Consider the following 19,116-nt stretch of genomic DNA (forward strand, 5'->3'; position numbering starts at 1 on the left):
CCCTGCCGACCGTCCTCAGGAGGCTCTGCGGGTGGTGAAGAGCAGCACAGAAGCGGCCAGTAAACGTTAAGCTGATGCGCTGCTCCCCTTCCAAAGCGATGTTTCAATAGTAACCTTGTCAGTCCAGTGGACCGACCACCATCACCTTCCCCGCTTTCTGTTAGAGCCAGCTTTGCTAATGGAAAAAAGTAACATTTAAAATAGCTAGTCATTACCCACTTGTGATGGATAATCCACAGCTGATGAATTCTGAAGTTCAAGGAAATATTTACCATTATTTAGAGAAATGTGTTATTCTTTTTTCATCATATTTTGCCCCCTGTCAAACAGAGGAGCTTATGTTTAAGGAATTACATCACTTTGCAAATCCTTCTATCTTTCTCTAAATATAAGCTGTCTTAGGATATCTTCAACTTGGCTGTTTTCCTTTTGTGAGTCACAGCTAGTGTTACTGCTTTTCATTGCTTGAACGGGCTCCACAGACCCATGACACCTCTCTTCAGAGTTTTAAGAGTTGTTGTTCATGTGATGGGGATCATCTGGCAACTCTGCTTAACGTTACTGAGGCAGACAGGACCTTTTCCAGCCTAAAATACTGGAAGATGACGATAAGGTATCTTGATTTTCTTTTGATTATGACATCTAATCAGTGCTGCAGTGACTAACTGTAGGGGAGGTCTGTAACGTGTCATCTCTTGTAAGGGAGGAGTAAGCAGAGCGAAGGGAAGTTGTATCTTGCTGGTGATGCATTGTGTTAGCAGCTCAGAGGTTTCTTTTTCACATCTGTAGTTTCCAAGCACACTTTACCTCTGATTTTTTCTGTAATTCTAGTAAGTCATTTTAATGAGGCCCTAAGAACTGAAAACATAATGAACACAGAATACTTGTGGTAGTTTGAGTGCAAGTAATCATAATGGGCTGTTGGGCTTTATTTGTTTTTTTCCCCACACTCTGTGAATAGGAATTTACAGCTTCTTGCCCTTAGGAAGAATGTTCCCCATGGGGCTGATCTTCGTCTGCTTGGTAAATACTTGAAAAAGTCACTTTCAGTGAAATGTTTAAGACCTTTCTGCTTGAGGAAATGCAGTTACATTGTAGTCGTGCTACCCTAATTTCCCACCTATTACTCTTGATTTTTTTCAGGACTATGCCTTAAAAGTTGCATGGCACCTTTAAAAATACACTGAGGTAAAACAGTGAAAATAAAAAGTACTGTAACATTTGAGTGTAGAGTGAAAGCACCATTTTGGAAGTTAGCCCAATCACCATTTTGTGATAGCTTCCTCAGGTGAAGGAATTTCCAGGTGGAAAAAAAAGGCTGTGAAGAATTGTGCAATGGAAAGGGGTATCTTTCCCTTGAGTAAGAGTGTTTTCTTGGTAACTGAGACTTCTGTTAACTTGCACATGTTGATTTCTCATCTCTATTTCATTTATTCTCAAGTTTCTGAGTGTCTCCTAGACATGATCTGGATAGGAACCTGTAAAGTCAGGGAAGTGTGATGATAACATGATGTTATGAGCTATAGAAAGGTCAAAGAGAAGTACTTTGGTTTTTTTTTTCCTTTGAGATTTGTGTTCAGATCATCTCAGTCCTGTGTGAATGTGGGATGTTTGGACAGTGAAAATAATATAATTCATTTATAAAGTCCTCAGTCTGAAGGGGTTTTTCTCCCTCCTGGTTGAATATTCTTTCTTTGTACTATTTAAGGCTACTTCTACTAGAAGTTCACTTCTTAAATAAGTTGAATTCATCAGTAGGTACTTCTTGTGTTTGTAGTGTTATTAGATTACAGCATACATTTTAGAAAACTTAAAAATACCTTTTTTTAAAAATGCAGCTTATAAGACTATATGGGATATCTTCTGTTTTATTATGTATAAAATTCTATGAAATGCTAGCCCTGCAAAATAGTAGCTGTTAGTTTCCTTTGGGGAGAAGCATGCTGTCTAAGTAATAGTGCATTTGTTCTTTCTTTCTTCTTTCCTTGTAACTTAATGTCTATTTCCAGTGTCCAGCTGGTAAGGTAACATTGTCAAGGTTGTACAAAAGTGTTTTAATCACAGATGTTCGGATAATATGGTGGTAAGACAAACTTGTCTTCTGTTTTTAACCAAGCAGGAATGCCATAGCTAACATGCGTGCAGAGAAAAATCAAGTCTTTCAAGGGAACACTTAATTTTCCTAGTCCTGGGTTGGTGATCTGGTGATGCTGGGGATTTGAAAAATGGATGAAATAAAAAGCCTTGACATTGATTTATATTGTATCCAGACATGCCAGTGAATTCATTAATACACTTTTGCATATGACTGCAGCAGTTAGTGCTGATTTAACTGTATAGAAGCATGTTTAAATTCAGGCTTTTGGTTTGCTTGTTTCTTATTCTGAGTCAGGAAATGCAAACTAGGATGTATCTAGTATTTTATCAGTTCTAATAAACATTGTGTGTTTGTTTACAGTTTCTTGTTGTGCAGCATTCCCTGGTTATACAGATCTTTAATCTTATCCCCAACAAATTTCTTAAGCTTGGAGAAAAGGAGAGGAAAATAGTAATGATAATTCAAAATGAGAACTATGTTAACAACAAAAGGGACTGTTGGTTTTCCTGCCTAAATGATGTCATAGAACATTTAGGCTGCAGCGTGCAGGGAGAAAGTGGTTTTAGGGAAGTGGGAGGAAGGACATTGCCTCTTACTACTTTTTTTCCCTTCTCTGGGTAACTTGCTGTCACAGAAAGGAATGATGATTTTTCAAAAGCAAATGCATTTCTGAAGCTGCATATAGCAGAAATAAACTCATGAAATATATTCACTGGGTAACTGAGGGCCAAAAAGATATCAGACCATTTAACAAAACCATTATATTCAAACTCTTTTCAAAATTGCCAGTATCCTCTTCCATCCTGAAAAATCTTTTCCCAGCAGTCCATTTTCTTTTCCAGTATACATTTGTTGGAGGCCCAGTTGACTTCTGGCGTGTGTTGTTCATTGTGGTGGTCTAGAGCTCATAGTTGAACATTAAGCTACCTTTTTTCCCATCTTAAGCTTAGGCAGACATCCTCTTCAGCTGAGGTTTTTGACACAGACAGTGCTGTGGGGCTTCTTTGTCATAAGTATAAAAGATTTCTTTGTAAATGGGATTGCATGACTATGAGTTAGCTTGATACTTTACATATTCCTACTTTCCCTTTCATCATTTTTCTTTGCAGATAGTTTTGGGAAAGGATTCCTGCTGTGCTGAAGTGATGCAGGTCTGGGAGCAGTTCGGACTGTAATGTTCCTGTGTTCTTTACAAGACATCACTTGTATTGGATTTCTGATGCTTGGAAGATCCAGGTTTCTATATGTGTGTGTTGTCAGTTTCAGACTTTTATATGTAGTTAACAGTGCTAATCTACTGTCAACAGCCCCAAGGGAAAAAAATGCAGACACTTCTGTTCTGTAGCATTTTGATTTCCTCAGTGAAACAGGAGCATTGTGGGAGTTCAAGGCTGCTCAGTGGTGCAGATTCTTACCAGTGGCTATGAATCCAAGTTACTGAAGGTTTTTATGGTCATGAACTGCGGATTAAAGTCCAGCACTAAAAGCTGAACTTGGGGGTTTTTTGCCCTTGGTTCTAGTCTTGCTGTAGACATGAGAATGGTGCCAGCTCCAGGAATTTTTTTTTGTTGTTTTTTTCTTCTGCCTTTACTGTCTTGTGTGGTTTTAAACTTCAGACACTTTCACTTCATTATCTCTTCCTAGAGATTGCACAGGTTTTTTATATATGTGGAATTTCTAAGTAGTTTGAGACACGCTGTGTAATTACAGACAGATCCATTAATCATAGGGCATGCCCTCAGATTATGTGTATCTGTGTGAAACACTTAGGATGAAGAGACTTTGGAAAATAGGTTTCTGAGTAGGTTGAGTTTTTCTTGTCTGTGCATAAAACAGTACAATTAAATGTATAACAGTAATAAATAAACTTGTTTTGGAGTAGATTTCAATATAAGAAATTAACATACTCCTACTTAAGCCATGGTTAAATTATTAACATTCTGCTGCTGTGGAAACAATTCCTTTTTCTTGATGGATCACTATGAGATAAAACTGGAAACGTAACTTCTGTAAAATTTGGTGCTTGTCTGCAATTCATCTGCAAAAAAGAAATACTTATTTTTTCTTGTAACTGTGCTGGCCAACAAGTTTTTTATTTACACAGTTTGGTTTTGGGTCTCCTTTTCACAAGCCATTCTGTGCTATGTTTGCAGGCTGTTTTAGAAAACACTCTTTGTGTCTTGCAAATACTTGCTTGGAGAGCCAAAACAGTAATTCCTTAACTTTACTTACAGATTTTCTTCAGGGTTGTTGAGGTGCAAAATTGAGATGTAATCTAATATTTTTCCTACATTTCCACTTGCTAGTGTATTTAGGAGGAGGGGAAGAGCAAGCAGCTTGTCATATGCAGTATACACTTGGAAAACTCCCTCTTGGTAATTAGTAGAAATTCTAGGATGTTCATGAGCTTCCTCTTGAATTGTTTGCCTTTAATGGGCCATTATCTGAGCATATCAACTTTCTGTATTCATTTAAAGCTACATAATGCTCCGTTCAATGTTGTTAGTCATATGTGGAAAGAAAGAAGGAAAGAATATGATCAGTTATTGACACATTGGAATTACAGAGTGAGTTCCTGTTAGTTCAATTATTTCCTTGAGCTTGTATGGCAGGTTCCTGACAATGTAATAAAGTGTCCAAGTGCTTCGATATAACCAGAGGTTAGTGACTAGTCTGTTAGCACCTCTGTGACTTTAATATAAACATGTCAAATAGTTTTTTGAAGAGGCAATTTTTTCAGTGTAGGTTAACAATCAACTCTACCCTCTAACAGCAAACACTTGTAAGTCTGTAGGATGCCATGCTGGGGCCTTAGGCTTTCAGGCAGCATGGGGAAAGGATGGATGCTCAGACATGTGCTCTGCTCATGTGTAACAACAATGCAAAGGGGCTTCTTTCTGGCTTCCTGCTGGCCACCAGTTCATTGCTGGTAGGAATCCACTGCACGTGGGCTCTGCACCTGGGCCTTTGCCACGTTTTTCATTGTATGAAAGTTACAAGATTCAGAGAGACAAAAAAGTGTCTGGTGTCTTTCCACAGGAAAGGGCCAACATAAAACTTGCATTCAGGTGCCCTTAGTGTCTTAAGGACAGATTTAAAGGTGGGTGCTTAAGCTCCAAATTTACAAGTTTTGTTATTTTAAAATTAGATCTATGCTGAAGGGGTTGCCTTAAAGAAGCAGTCTGACTTAAAAAACAAAAACCCCCAGAAGATCACAGAACAGCTGAGTTTGGATGGGACCTCTGGCAGTTCCTTTCACAGTTTTATTATACCACTCTCTTTAGGAGAAGAGCTGTGTTAAGCTTAGCTTTTTTTGGACAGTGTTCTCAGGCCCATGGTGTGATTCTTGGGCTTGTCTGTGCAAGGGCAGGAGTTTGACTTCATGATCTTTGAGGGTCCAACTCATTCCAACTCAGGGTGCTCTATGATTTGTTTTGCGAGATATAGAAAGGAAGTTGCAGCTTGTAAATATAGAGGTTCACTAGTGTGAGGGGATATCAAACAAAGAAGACTTTGTTTTGTAAGCAGACAGCTGAGTGAACTCAGAGGCACGTTCTCAGATGGAATGGAGTACTTGGTTACTGGAACTGAAATTTTCCTAACCTACTTTTTTTTGAACCTTAAATGGGGACCTTTTAAGAATCATCTTACATTGTGCCCAAGCTATTAATTTTTGTCTCGATCAGTACAGAATTTCAGTTTCATTATAAACACACTTTCAATATGTTCTTTGAAAAAGCATTATTCTTGACTTACTTTAGTAAAACTCACAACTTAAGAAAACTAATGTGTCAATTATTTATTTAAAACATTGGTTTTACTGTAGCCTGTGTGCATTTGCAGCTGTTCAGAAGTGACTGTCAGAGGAGCAGAGAATGATTCAACAGCATATGAGGTGCTGGATGCTTCCCACATCATTGGTAACGTATGATCTGTATTTGAAAAATGTAACCAAGACGGAATCTTTACATGTTTTCATGTTTCTTTTTCTGGACAATTGACTAGTTTGGCTATAACATCAGACTGTGTTTGCTCTAAGTTGGGATATTTGGATGGCTTTCAGTTTACCAGGGCCTGAAATATACATACCGAAATTCACAATGAAAGTGTTTGTTTTGAAGATTCTGATTTAATTTAACTCCTGTGGAAACTAAAGGCTGTAGCTGACTTCACTGGGACTTGAACAGAGCAGGTAGGCAAGCTTTGTCCCATAGAGTTGCTTTAATGTTTCTGTTTCCTGTGTATTTAGTAAGGCTTCAGATGTTCCTTTAGTATGTAACTATAGGGCTAGGTAATGTGTTTCATAGATGCTGAGATGCAGTTGCAGTATATAACCTATTGTTTAAATATGCACATACAAGATTAAGGTTTTGCCATAGGTGATCAGTTCTACCTTGCAGAATTGTTAATTAACTTGTACTTAGACACAGATTGTGTTTTTGATTGAGTCTGGGCTTAAAGCAAGAGTCTTTTATGTCAGTTCTGCATTGACTTGTGAGTTAATGCTGTCTACTTAGGCACCTGATTGTCTTCTGACCTGAGATGTCCACATTTCCTGTCAAGTCAGTGGAAGGAGTTGAAAGCCTTGGGGGCATGAATCACAGCATTGTAGTGTTTCACAAAATAGTAATGACATTACTTCAGTAAGCAGTATTAAAAAGCATGAACTGAAGAAATAGCTTTCATGTGCGTTGGGAGTAAGGCAATACAATTTTGTTACTGCTGTGTTAGCTGAAGGTAGCTGTGTCTGTTGGGTTCCACCTCATTTACACACCACTGTCCCTGCTTGCCCCAGTTTGCCAAGGTCATACTGAATTGTGGATGGTTCTTGTCCCCAGCCCAGGAAATCAGATGCTTGGGGATGTCTCTTGAGAAAGCTTTGGGAAGGTAAGCTAATTGATTATCTGTAAAATTTTTCAGGAGGAAGCTAGGACCTGGGACCTCTAACTTACTTTAATGATTTGATGGGATCTGAAATATGGCATTTAGTGTCTTAAAAGTAAATTCCTTGTGCCCAATATGATATTTTAACGCAGAGCCCTTATCTGACCAAAGGCTAATGTGACAGCCTTTAAAGGATTAAGGAACCAGTGTGCCTATACCTCATAAAGGAATTTGGTAGATAGGAGCCACGTATAGGGCACCTTCAGGTCCTTGTGAGATTACATAAAAGACTAGTTTCAGGTTCTGTTTGGTTGCTAAACAATGTTTCATTTTAGGGGACAAGAAGTAAGCAATTAAAAAATATTAAACTTCAGTAACTTTTAACTTTTTGGGGGGCAAACATTATGCATTTTAACCTCCTAAAACGAAAACTTCAAGGATAAGCTCTGTAAGCTAAGAAATATACTGGATTTAGTCATGTCATGTAAAACAACAGCGCATTAAACTGCCCTTCTTTTTCTTTCAGTGGTGGTTATTGTGAAAAATACAACAGTGTTTTGGAGTGGGAGTATAAGGGCTTATGATGGTTCCAGATGCCTGTGGGTCCAGTTCTACTCCTGGTTACTTCTATATAAATCTTCTCATTTATTCTTGTAGAAATGATTGCTTATTTGTGAGAGTGGGCAGATGTGGGCTGAGGCAGGGCTTGATCCTATTGTCCTTGGAGTGCAATAACAGTGCTTCTGCATTCCTCTTAAGGGGTGATAAGACCATGTTTGCAACTCTGCTTTCTGTTCCTCTCCACTAATTTATTAGGGAGCTGGTTTAGTTTTCTGGATGTTTGGGTAAAGAAAACTGAGAATTCTCCAGTAGTATCAAACACTTGTTTATTTCATGTTTGTTCCCTATGGAAACTTGTGAAGCAGGATATAGTCAAGATGCTGACATAGCTTGTGATTAGTTGCTTGTTTCAGACAGTAACAGCTGATGTCTTCAAATCTTAACTTGGTAATACTGACTGGTTTTGTGTGTGAAAGTAGGCTTGTTATTAATTCAAAAGCTAAATGTGCAGTTTTGTTTTTGCTTTTTCTGTTCTATTTGGTTACAGTGGAAAGTGCAGGAATGGATTGTCTTTGACAGTAACCCAGGTACCACTTTGGGTGCTAAGTGAGGCTTCCTTCCAGCTCTCTCTGAGCAGTGATTAAGCTGAAGAATGCATTTGTGCAGCCCTGTAACACTGACCTGGTGGTCCCTTAAGTGCTTAGCAGATGCCAAACTCTCTTATACATTCATGAGCTGGGTGTGGTGACCCCTCATTTTCTGCAGAAGGAAATGATCTTAAATGAGTTGTTCAAGGTGATATCTGTAGTAAAACTGTGATAATACATCTTTCTAGTTCTGTTTTTATAGATTATCAGTGTATCAGACTTTATCTTTTAAGCAATTCAATAAGAAATTTGTAATCAACTCTGTGTGCATTTGAAGGCCTCTTAAAAATTTGTGAATTCATCCCATGGAGAATCTTGCTCAATGTGTAACACAAACATCTTCCCTTTCCAGCTTATAACAAACCTGTTACTTAGGTTTTTAGAGTAAAACAGGCAGTGATGTATATGGGCTGTTTTTCTGTCTCTTTCATGATGCATCTGTTGTGTGATCCTCTGTGTCTGACATAGTTTGTGCACGTACCCCACACATAGTCTGTACATGTCTCTGCACAGAAGGAAATGAATTTTCACAGGTGGAGCAATAAAAGCCACCCTTGTGAAGGTGTAGTGTCTGGATGTTTCGTAGGGAGCTGGTTTGGTGGCTGTGAGCATTTTCTCACTTCCTGCTGGTGACAAAGCAGTAAATCCCAGGTTGTTTTTCTCTATGTTCCCCCCACTATGTGGATTTATTCATGTTCGTACAGCAAAGGCTTATCTGAGCTTCAGGATGTTCCCAGCTTTGACATGAGTGCTCATACTTACTTTTGCCTTTTTATTTAAACATTTCTCCTCCCTCCATTTTCAAAAGGGTGGCACGAGGTGAGGTTGACAATTGATGTCTGCTATGACTAAAAGGGAACCTTGCTTTTCTGATAGAGGGGTAAATACATAATTTAGCTTGCCGTAAGAGGAAAGTGCTTTTCATTTCACTCAGTGAGACATGCTGAGGAGGGGACAGTAGGGATTCAGAAAAGTGGAATCCAGACTGTGATATACAGAAAGTATTGTAGTATGTTATGCTGAATAAAATTTCCTGAAAATAGAAAAGCGATATTAGAGGACTCCCAGGAAATGCAGCAATTCCCCTAGAAACATGTCTGAGATGGGAGGAAATGAGAGTTCAGTACCACTGAAACACAGAGAGGTGCAATGAGCTGTCTTCTGAGGTGTGGGAGCAATGGGAGGTATTTATCTGATTAATGAACCAGTAGCACTGGTTCAGCTGTCTTCCATGGATTAGGATTATTCCTGTAACACGGTCTCAGCTGTGTGTAATCTCCTTCTAATGTCACTCTTTGTTTTCTGCCTTTATAATTTTGTCTATTTCTTCTTCATTTCTCACTATTTTTTATCTTAGCAACCTTTGTAAATTATTTTAATCACGGGGCTGTTCTCTTTCAAACCTCATTTAGCAGTCCCTAGGGACTTCTTAAGGGCCTTATTAGGTGTGTATTTCCCTGTCATGTGTCAGTTTAAACATTGACTTTGGCAAGTTTAGTCAAAGAATGTTGACTAGAGATTGATTTCCTCTATTTATAGGTGAGTTCTCACCTTTCTTCATGTTCTTACTTCTTCATTTAAATAATTACACTTTTTCTAGTTTATCTTAGAAACAAGGTAATTTTGGGAAGAGTAAGATGTGACCCAGATGACTGGAAAAAGGGAAGGATTTTGCCCATCTTGAAAAAGGATAGAAAGGAGGATCCTGGAAGCCACCAACTTGCCAGCCTCACCTCTGTGCCTGAGAAGGTCATGGAACAGATGCTCCTAGAAGCCATGCTAGGGCACATTGAGGACAGGAGGGTGACTTGAGACAGCCAGCACGACTTCACCCAGGGCAGGTCCTGCCTGATCAAGAGGCCTTCTATGTTGGAGTGACTCCCTCAGTGGACAAGGGAAGCTACAGATGTCATTTATCTGGACCTTTGACATGGTCCTCCCCGACATCCTTCTCTTTAAACTGGAGAGAGAAGGATTTGCTGGGTGGACTGTTAAATGGATAAGAAATTGGTTGGATGGTTACATCCAGAGGGCAGTAGTCAACGGCTCAGGGACAAGGCACATCAGTGACAAGTGCTGTTCCTTAGGGATCTGTAAACTGTTTTATTTAGTATCTTCTTCATTGATATAGACAGAGGGATTGAGTGCACCCTCAGCAAGTTTGCAGGTGACACCAGGCTGAGTGGTGTGGTTGACACACCTGAAGGATGGGATGCCATGCAGAGGGACCTAAACAACCTCAGGAACTGTGCCCATGGGAATCTTAGGAGTTTTAACAAGACCAAGTGCAAGGTGCTGCACCTGGCAGGGGCAACCCCTGGTATCAGCACAGGCTGAGGATGAACAAACCCAGAGCAGCCCTGCCCAGAAGGACTTGGGGGTGCTGCTGGCTGAGAGCCAGCCATGTGTGCTGGAACTGAATAATCTTTAAGGTCCCTTCCAACCCAAGCCATTCCATCATTCTGCAGTTGTGTGACTTCCTTTGTAGTTTCCATTTCCCTCTACTTGCAATTCTACTCCCCTTTCACAATGTTTCTTCTGAGTTGCATACTTTAAATGAAACAACAAAGTTATTGATGATAAGGGATGAAAGGTAAGTGTTCTACAAATGCCACTGTGGTATGTTCTGGATCTTTCCAGATATGTTACTGCACTCTGTGACAGGATGTGAAATATTCCACACACACTGAGTAAATAATAGCTGTTATGAATAAATGCTTTTAAATTAGCAGAGCAGGATAACTTGTTTGTGAACATCTTAAAATGAAAAGCCTGAAGAAATGTAGATAGAATAAGGAAGGACCTGGAATTATGTTAGATATGTAATTAAATGGTTGCTTCTTATTCTGTTGTGGAACAAAAGAAGCCAATGCTTTGCCAGTGCTTAAGGGTCACTGAAAAGGAAAAGACAAATTTGAAATTGTGGGTGGTTGTTTGCCTTGGTATGGTGCTGGCAAGTCTAATATACTTTATTATATGCAGAGTATTCTGTATTTAATTAAGCTTAAAATGTGAGTAATGTACATTCAAAGGCAAGAGAAATGTATCTGTTATCTTTTAATCTTTCATTGAATGGAGCAATTGATTTCAGTGCAGGATTATCTGTATTACAAGGCACAGGACACTGAAGGGCTGCTTCCACTTCTGGTTGGCATTTTTCATTGTTCTAAAATGTCTGAGCGCTTTAAGTATGAGCAATATATATATAATACTTTGAATTTTCTATTGTGTTTCTTTAAAATTATTGGTTAAGGGTTATCTTTAGTACATAATTTACATAATTTGTAAATTAATTACATATGTATGTGTACCTGAGATCTTTGCTTTTTAAGAGATGAATTTGCATCTCTGCATAACCACAATATTTTGGGTTTTTTTGTTTTGGTCTTTGGCCCAAACGGACATCTGAGGCAAAAATATTTTTGGAAGGTTTATTAGCAGTAGATCCTTGCTTGATTCCAGATGGAAATCTCTCAGTTCTCTTGGGGGTCCTATGAAATTGTTCTTTCCTACAGTAATAAAATAGTCTCTCAAGTATAAATGGTGCTAGAATTGTCAAACTGAGCAAGCAACTAAAACTAATGAGTTGCAAAGAATTCCAAGTATACATCTGGCTTTTAGGGCTATGCCCACAGTTTTGTGATATCTTTATTTGGGAAAACATTTCTTGCTTTCTTTACTTGCTGTGCAGATGGCCATACAAAAGATTGCTCTTTGAAGAAAGACTAAAACATCAGTAGGCATAGCAGATAAAAGCACAGAATGCACTTAACACTCTCTTTCTTAATTTCAGAATCTTTCTCATGAGGATTTAGAAGCAGCCCTTATAATGATGTAGCTTTTGAGAAATTAGTATCATTGTAAAAGCTAGATGAAAACCTTTTAAGAAGTTGTAAGAACAATATTTGTACCATGTGCTATGTGTCTACATTCATGGCTCCTTTATTATAGATCTTGGTTTTTGCAGAGCTGCCTGTCCTTGCAAACCTTTCTGTATGAAATTTTCTTGGAGAGACAGAAGCTTCTAAAATACTAATAGATCTTGTAGTCTATAACACATGTGTACTTTGCAAATGAAATGCTTCTTTCTTTTTTCAGCAAATGGAGTAATGTGAATACTTTTTTGAAGAAAAAACCAAAACCCTAAGCTTCCCCTTCCCTCCTTTTCTCCCTGACCAAAGTATTTTGGGGTATTAGCTTTAAAAACGTAGTTGGCTCTTCATTTTCGAAAACGTTCTAACGTGTAGACAGGAATAGTAAAAATTTTTAATCACTGCAATCCTGATAATATCCCACTTTTTAAAGGGTGATTAGTTCTGTTGGACTCTTGAAAGTGTAAGAACTTGTGGAAGACTAAGTTCAGCTACCTTAGTGGTGAATGACCAGAAGAAAGCACATCTAAATTCCATTTAGGGTGCACTAAGACCCTTATAAGGATATTGCTTAGTCGGTCTCTTTTTTGAAACTTACCTTCCTATCTGTATACAGTGTGTTTCATTGGTGGCCTTGATGTACTTGTCAGGCTGAATAAAGGCTGTTAGTTCATATTGTGACTCAGCATCACCCCTGAAATGTATACTGTACATCTGCATTGTATGTAAACTCACTATTAAAAAACCCCAAGCAACTTTTTAGTATTTCTTATATCTACCAAGGCTTAGATTCAGACCTTTGAGTTTCTGGGTGGGTTATTTTGCTTGAAGACTGAAACTTACATAGGCAACCCTGAGAAACTTGTGATGGTAGCATGATAGCTGATACTTACTGGGTAAGGATGAAAATGTTATTTGCAAAGTGAATGTGTGCAGAATCAAACGGATCTGCCTTATCTCTGTGGGGTATGGTAAATTTTTGGTTCATTCGAGGTTTATTTGCCTTTGTCTTTTGTTTATATTGTGTTTTATTTTATTAGTGATAACATCTATGATAAAATGCATGGCTGAATCCTTGCATAATGGGAAAGCTACTGAAAGAGCTCTTAAATATAAGTAATTATCTGTGAGGCTTTACCTGCCTGTCCTGAAGATCTCTCTCAGGGATTTCTCCAGTTGTTGAACATAATGAGCACAGACCAACATTAACTTTAAAGATACTTTGTGTGCCTCACAGGATTCTGGGTCCCTGTTGAATGGATGACACTTACTGATTTTCTTTGTCTTGGAGGAAGACATTTCTCCTTTCTTTTAAGTCTGTCCTGTCACTGTTGCACATTTGTCTTTATATAAAAATTAGTAGGGATTCCCTTCCTTTTCTTGTTTTCTTCTTTCTTAAGTTTCTTTCTCATTGTTCTGCTGTTACAGACTCGGATTGCATTTCTTTTGTTTCATTCCTTCACCAAATTTCACATAGGTATGGGTGGTTAAAAAGACTCTAGTTTCATCAGGTTGCCTACTCAGGTTACAGCATGATTCGTGTGAAAGCTTGATATTGAAAGGAGAAGATTTCAAAGATAAGTGTTAAACTACCAGCAAAAATGTACAAAACCTTGATATTTAGCAAGATGTAGAATGCCATGCACACTTCAGTAAAGAGTATTGATCAGAGTACTCACAGAAGTGTATTAATAATCTGGATAAGATTTTAACAATCTAGAATAATCAATCCTAGTTGATGCAAATTTGCTTAAAAATATTTTCATTTTGACTTCAGTGTACATTCTCACACTTCTCTGGCCTTGCCACTGTATTGTAATAGGGCTTACACCCCCTGAGTAAAGCTATTTTTGATTCCTTTTAGGAATGAATAAAGGAGGGAATTGTGTTTCTGGTGAAGCCAGAGCTGTGTACAAGGAAGTACTAGATCTGAATCATTCTTATTGCAGTTGTGAAAAGGCATCAGAGCGGTAAATAGTTCTGTTGTATAGCAGGAAAGACAAAAGACAGTAAACATTTGCATTTGATCTTGAATCTGATTTACATAGTTTATTTAACAAGGCTATCTGCTTTGATTGTAGAAGAGCAGGAACTTTTGGTGATAAGGTGAGTAGCAATTTGAGTCTCCATTTTATGCCTTTCCTCTGGTGTTTGTACCTTGGGCTTACTGGGTGTCAGATACCTTGAAGCAGTTAACAGATCTGCAAAAGCTAGAAGGAATACTGCTCACATTTGAATGCTCAGCAAACATATGTACGTTATTTTAGGAAACCTGACAAGTCTTAGAGTAAACTTAAAAGTCACCAAATGTACTGGTACATTGAGAACACATCTCCTCAGTGTGAATACAGCTGCACTACCCTCCTGACTACTGGGAGATAAGATCCTGGGAAGGGTGAGTTCTCGTAACAGAAGGCAGAGAAAACCTGGTGATGTTTGAAGGACCTAGTTCTTTCCGTGTGTGAAGCGCAGTTAGCATCATCTTTGCAGCACAAGGGAAGAGAGAATGAGGTAACCTTCTTGTGAGAACTTCAGAGCCACACTGACTGGGTTTGAAAGCACTGTATGAAAACATTCTGTAGTTTTCTGTCCCAGCAATAGTATAGCCTAGGAATAGGGCTGAAGACTATGGTTAATATCTTCGGGGTGTTGACAAATTGCAAATGAAAAAAAGATTACCTGGGCTTGAAGGGAAGATTGTATTAATCTTCTTTCATTGTCAATTACAGCAGAAATAGCCAGAATAACATGTTAATTCCAAGTAGACTCTTCAGTGTAGATTTAAAAGCCCTGAAATATGTAGACTCATGTTTCTTCATGAAACTTGGGTAACTTGAAGCAAGTTGGGAATGTTGTTCTCCCTTTCACCTGCACCCCTCTATTCACATTTTGAAATTATATTTGGATTGTACCACCGATTTCTGTCATGTGTGATTGCAGTGTTGTAGGTTTCTGCTTCTCCTTAAATGAAGGTAAGAAAAATGACATCATTCCTATTGTCATTGAAAGCGTGTTGTTGAGTAATAACAATGAGAGCATTTTATTAAAGCTGTAAAACTGTCCTAGATCTCTCTCTCATCAAAACATTGTTCTTCAAACAAGACTGAAATACTCCAAAATGTAGTCTGCCAGTATATGTGAACTAGAGGACACAGGCTCAAAGATCAGACACAAAGTAGTGTAAGCACTTATTGAAACTAAGTTTATGTGAAAAGTGGTAGTAGGTAATTTCTTTTTATGTCTTCTTTGGTCTAAAGCTAATAAAAGCAGACTTGTGTGGATCAGAACTGGTAATATTCCACAGGTGTGGCATTCAGATCCAACACTTTGCTCCTAATTCCTTTTCTTCTGTATCACCTGCATAGTACTGCTCACTCCTTCCCCCCCCCTGAAAAAAATGCACACTGGAGTTCCATAAATTGGGAAATTATTTCATCTCCTGTAACCAGCTAAGTTCATTATCAATTCTGTGTATTCAGGTTGTGGTATGAAATTTGCAGATTTGAATTGCTCAAGACATTCCTCAAAACTATATGAAAACAGTAAGCACAGGACAAGAGTTACAGCTTGATGGAGTTGAAGTAGAGGTGTTGAACAGAAAGTAGTACTGTGGTGAAAAAATAATCATGTGCCTGGATTATCATAATAATTTTAGAGGATATTGGGGCTGATTTAGCATAGAGACAAACGTTTTTTTCTTAAACTACATAATGAGAGGAAACATTGAAGTAAGAGACAGACTGTTCCTGCCAGACACTAGAATTATGACTACACTGATAAAGTTAGTTGGGATGATTTTTTTTTTCCTTTCTAAGGTGGAGGTGGCAATTCCTCTTTTAGAATATGATTTCTGAGATCTTCTGTTAATATGTGCAACAGTGAGACTGCCAGAAAATGATTTTCTAAAAATGCAATCTCTTAAGTCAACCAAATGCTTCATTGCAAGCAGTTTCTTTTAATCCACAAGTCAGTAGGCATCAATCCTGTTTAGTGGTTTGAGTTTTAAAAGAAGAACATTGATGTCACACTGAAGCTTGCATAATGCCAGTGGTGGCTGCCTAATACATATTATTTCTATGAGCTGTTCTAAATTCTAGACTTACTGGTAGTGCAGATACTGTACATCATTTTATGGAAATAGAAATGGATGCTCTTCCGGATACTCTTTTCTGCATTGTTTTCCATGTTCAAGATTCAGAATGACCAAAGATGATCCTTTTGCCTACCATTTTCCACCAGCAGGCACAGCAATGTTTGTAGATATTTCCAATTTAGCAAAACAAGTTTATGAAGGTAATCACAGAAAGGTCATTTTGAAATAGAGCAGGAAGAGAAAGGGAAGCTTTCCCTATGATACTGCCCTTCTACTCAGGTGAGAATGGCTTGAAAATCTAACCTTTACATATAGGTTTGCTTCTTTTTTTCCTTTTTTTTTCCCTGTTGGTTATTAATAGAGTGGGTATACTGGAGATAAACCCATGTTAAGCCCTCTGTTATAGTATGTGGAATGCTGTCTCTGAACTAAAATGGGAAGAGGAAACCTTATGTGCGTCAGAAGGATACAATTTACAAATGTGAATTTTCAAGTCTAGTGTTTTATTTCAGTGTACTTTCAGTTTGCATCTGTTTATGTACTTATAGTATACACAGTATTACTACACATAACTTTAGGATTGGCCATTCAATTGTTTTTTTATTTTGTATTTTGGAGCATTTCCTATTATTAGACCAACTAAAATGTAGCAGTTTGTCGGTGAAGTTGAAAATATCTTTTGCTGCTCTGGCTTGAAGGAAGAGCTGTGCTCTCTGCCTATTGATAACCTCTTTGTTTTGTATGATTATGCTAGAAGGTGGTAACTGGCACCTTGCTTTTTCATACAATTTAAGGATGCCTTGTAGTTAATATAATTTGCTGTTCTTCAAGGTAACTAATTCACATATGCAGTAATTCAAAGGAAACCAAAAGGAAGTTACATGGAATTTCACTTTTGGCAGTGCTTGGTAAGCATGTTTCATCATCCCAGAAATTCTGTTCAGTCAAAGCCTAATTTTGGAAAAGAAGAAAAACTGTCTGTTTCTGTCTGGAACTTGCTTGATACAAAGCAAGCAATTAAGCTTTCTGCCTAAAGACTTGTAATTTATATTTGAAAAAATTAATAACTGTAAGGGAAAACTCAATAGGAGTTGGAATCTTAGGTTTTTCATTTGATTTAAACTGTCACTAAAGACTTGACTGGTTTCATTTCTTCACCTAACCTCTTTTCATGAATATGCTCTATGTTTCTAGTTTCCTTCTCCTTTGGGAATGCTTGATGGCTGTCATTGTGGATTTTTATTTGAGTGAAAATGACAATTTGAGTGTAAGTGACAGTTTTCAAATCCACTTTTAAATAGATACAAATTTTCCAAATTCTTTGTAGATTATGTCAAACCCCTTGTCTTTAATGGGTCTGTAGGATCTCTTCAGCAGATGCCAAGGAGCCCATCTTAAAACCCTGTCAGGATCACCATTTATCCTTTGCCCATTGTACTATCTGTGGTTTGCTGCAAAAGCGCTGAGTAATCCCAGCATGGATGCACATGATTCATGAGTCTGTTGCATACCTTTATCTTGTGCATAAGCCCTGCAGTTACCTCATGCTTATGTGTCACAAGCGCAGGAATGAACCTGGTTTGTAACAAGGAATGCTCAAGCAAGAGAGGAATGCTTGGCAGAGCACTGTAATTAAGCATGGTGCAAACAGGACATGTCCATCTGTCGAATATGAGCTGTGCATTCTGCAACCAAAATGTCCAAGTAAGTGCTCATCCTTTGCATGGACAGATATGTAGTGGTTTTGATCTGTCAAATGCTAAATGGCAGAATTATCATGTGCTAAATGGAAAGCTCTTACTTTTTTCAGTTTTAAATTTCGATTTTGAAGATTCAAATCTGTATTTCTTCTAATGCTGTTCAAACTAATTTTATCCATCAAGACAGGGACAATAGTTTCTGATTTTGAAATGTCAGATTACTAGTTTCATTACTACTTTTTAATGCATTAATGCACCCTGGCAGAGTTTGTGAGTTTGAAGTATTATGCAGATGCAGCTGAGGTATAAATTGTATAAATGGACATTAGTAGTAAGTTAGACTAAAGGATATTAAAACAGGCCAAGCAATTACGTGTTCCATTTATTTATTTATTTATATCTTGTATGCTTAAAGGGGTTTCCTTTGGTTTTGACAGATGTAGCAATGACATTTCCTAATTTCATGTCCTGGGACAAAAAAATACCTTTATACTACTATATATCTAATACTAGCTGCAGCTAATTCTCTGTTCTTTCTGTTTCTAAGGCCTGCTTTCCCAGCTTTCTGAAAATCTTCTTACCTTTACTGTTTCCCACAGGAGGTTACCTCGAGTTGGTGTTAACTGCTTAGAGAAATATCAGTTCTAAATAATGTATGTTTGAGTTACCCCCAGTAGGGAATGGATCTTTTGAAATACTTTTGAAATCTATTTCCTGAGTTTCCGTAGAGTTTAAACTTCTTTCTGAACAAAAACTTCCTCATTGTCCTGTCACCACAAATAAGTTGATCCATTGTTTTTGGTGTTCTACTATAAGTAAGTCTTAACTGAAATTATGCCTGTCATTGGTACCTGTTTATTTTGGTTTTATTGATGTTTTCTACTTTGAATTTCAAAATGTCGCCTCCTTATGCAACAGAGAATGCTGTAAAGAATCTTTTTTATCTGTAAGTGGGTATAAGAGTGCTTGTTTACAATGGGCAGTTGTGCTTGTCATTTTATATATTCACTGACCAAACAGGGAGCAATCCTGTAGAAAATAACCCTTTGAAATTCAGCAAGGTTTATTTTGAAATATTACCTCAAAATTTCTCATAACTGTTCAGGGAGAAGTTTCAGTCTTATTTTTTATATACCCAGCATTTTGAAAAATAGAATTAAACTATTGAGGCTTGTAGCCTAGTCTCTTACTGATAGTTACATCTTCTAGTATCTGTGAAACTGCTTTTACTTTTTTTGACCCACTGCACAAATTGCTCAAA

The 19,116-nt window shown here is 37.8% G+C and overlaps 1 protein-coding gene across 3 annotated transcripts in view; it reads left to right on the plus strand.

Moving 5' to 3' along the window:
- STXBP6 (syntaxin binding protein 6) overlaps nt 1-19,116 on the plus strand; it is a 95,562-nt gene that overhangs the window by 1,179 nt on the left and 75,267 nt on the right. The window contains exons 2-3 of one of the 3 annotated variants that reach the window (XM_031065483.1): nt 3,208-3,344; nt 5,942-6,018. The exons of 1 other annotated variant lie outside the window; for it this stretch is intronic. The gene's annotated coding sequence lies outside the window, so the exon portion shown is untranslated. The remainder of the gene's footprint in view (nt 1-3,207; nt 3,345-5,941; nt 6,019-19,116) is intronic. One more of the 3 variants, XM_031065488.1, reaches the window with a different exon arrangement.

The sequence above is a fragment of the Geospiza fortis genome, unplaced genomic scaffold (assembly GCF_000277835.1).
Source record: "Geospiza fortis unplaced genomic scaffold, GeoFor_1.0 scaffold54, whole genome shotgun sequence".
In the NCBI taxonomy this organism is placed as follows: domain Eukaryota; kingdom Metazoa; phylum Chordata; class Aves; order Passeriformes; family Thraupidae; genus Geospiza; species Geospiza fortis.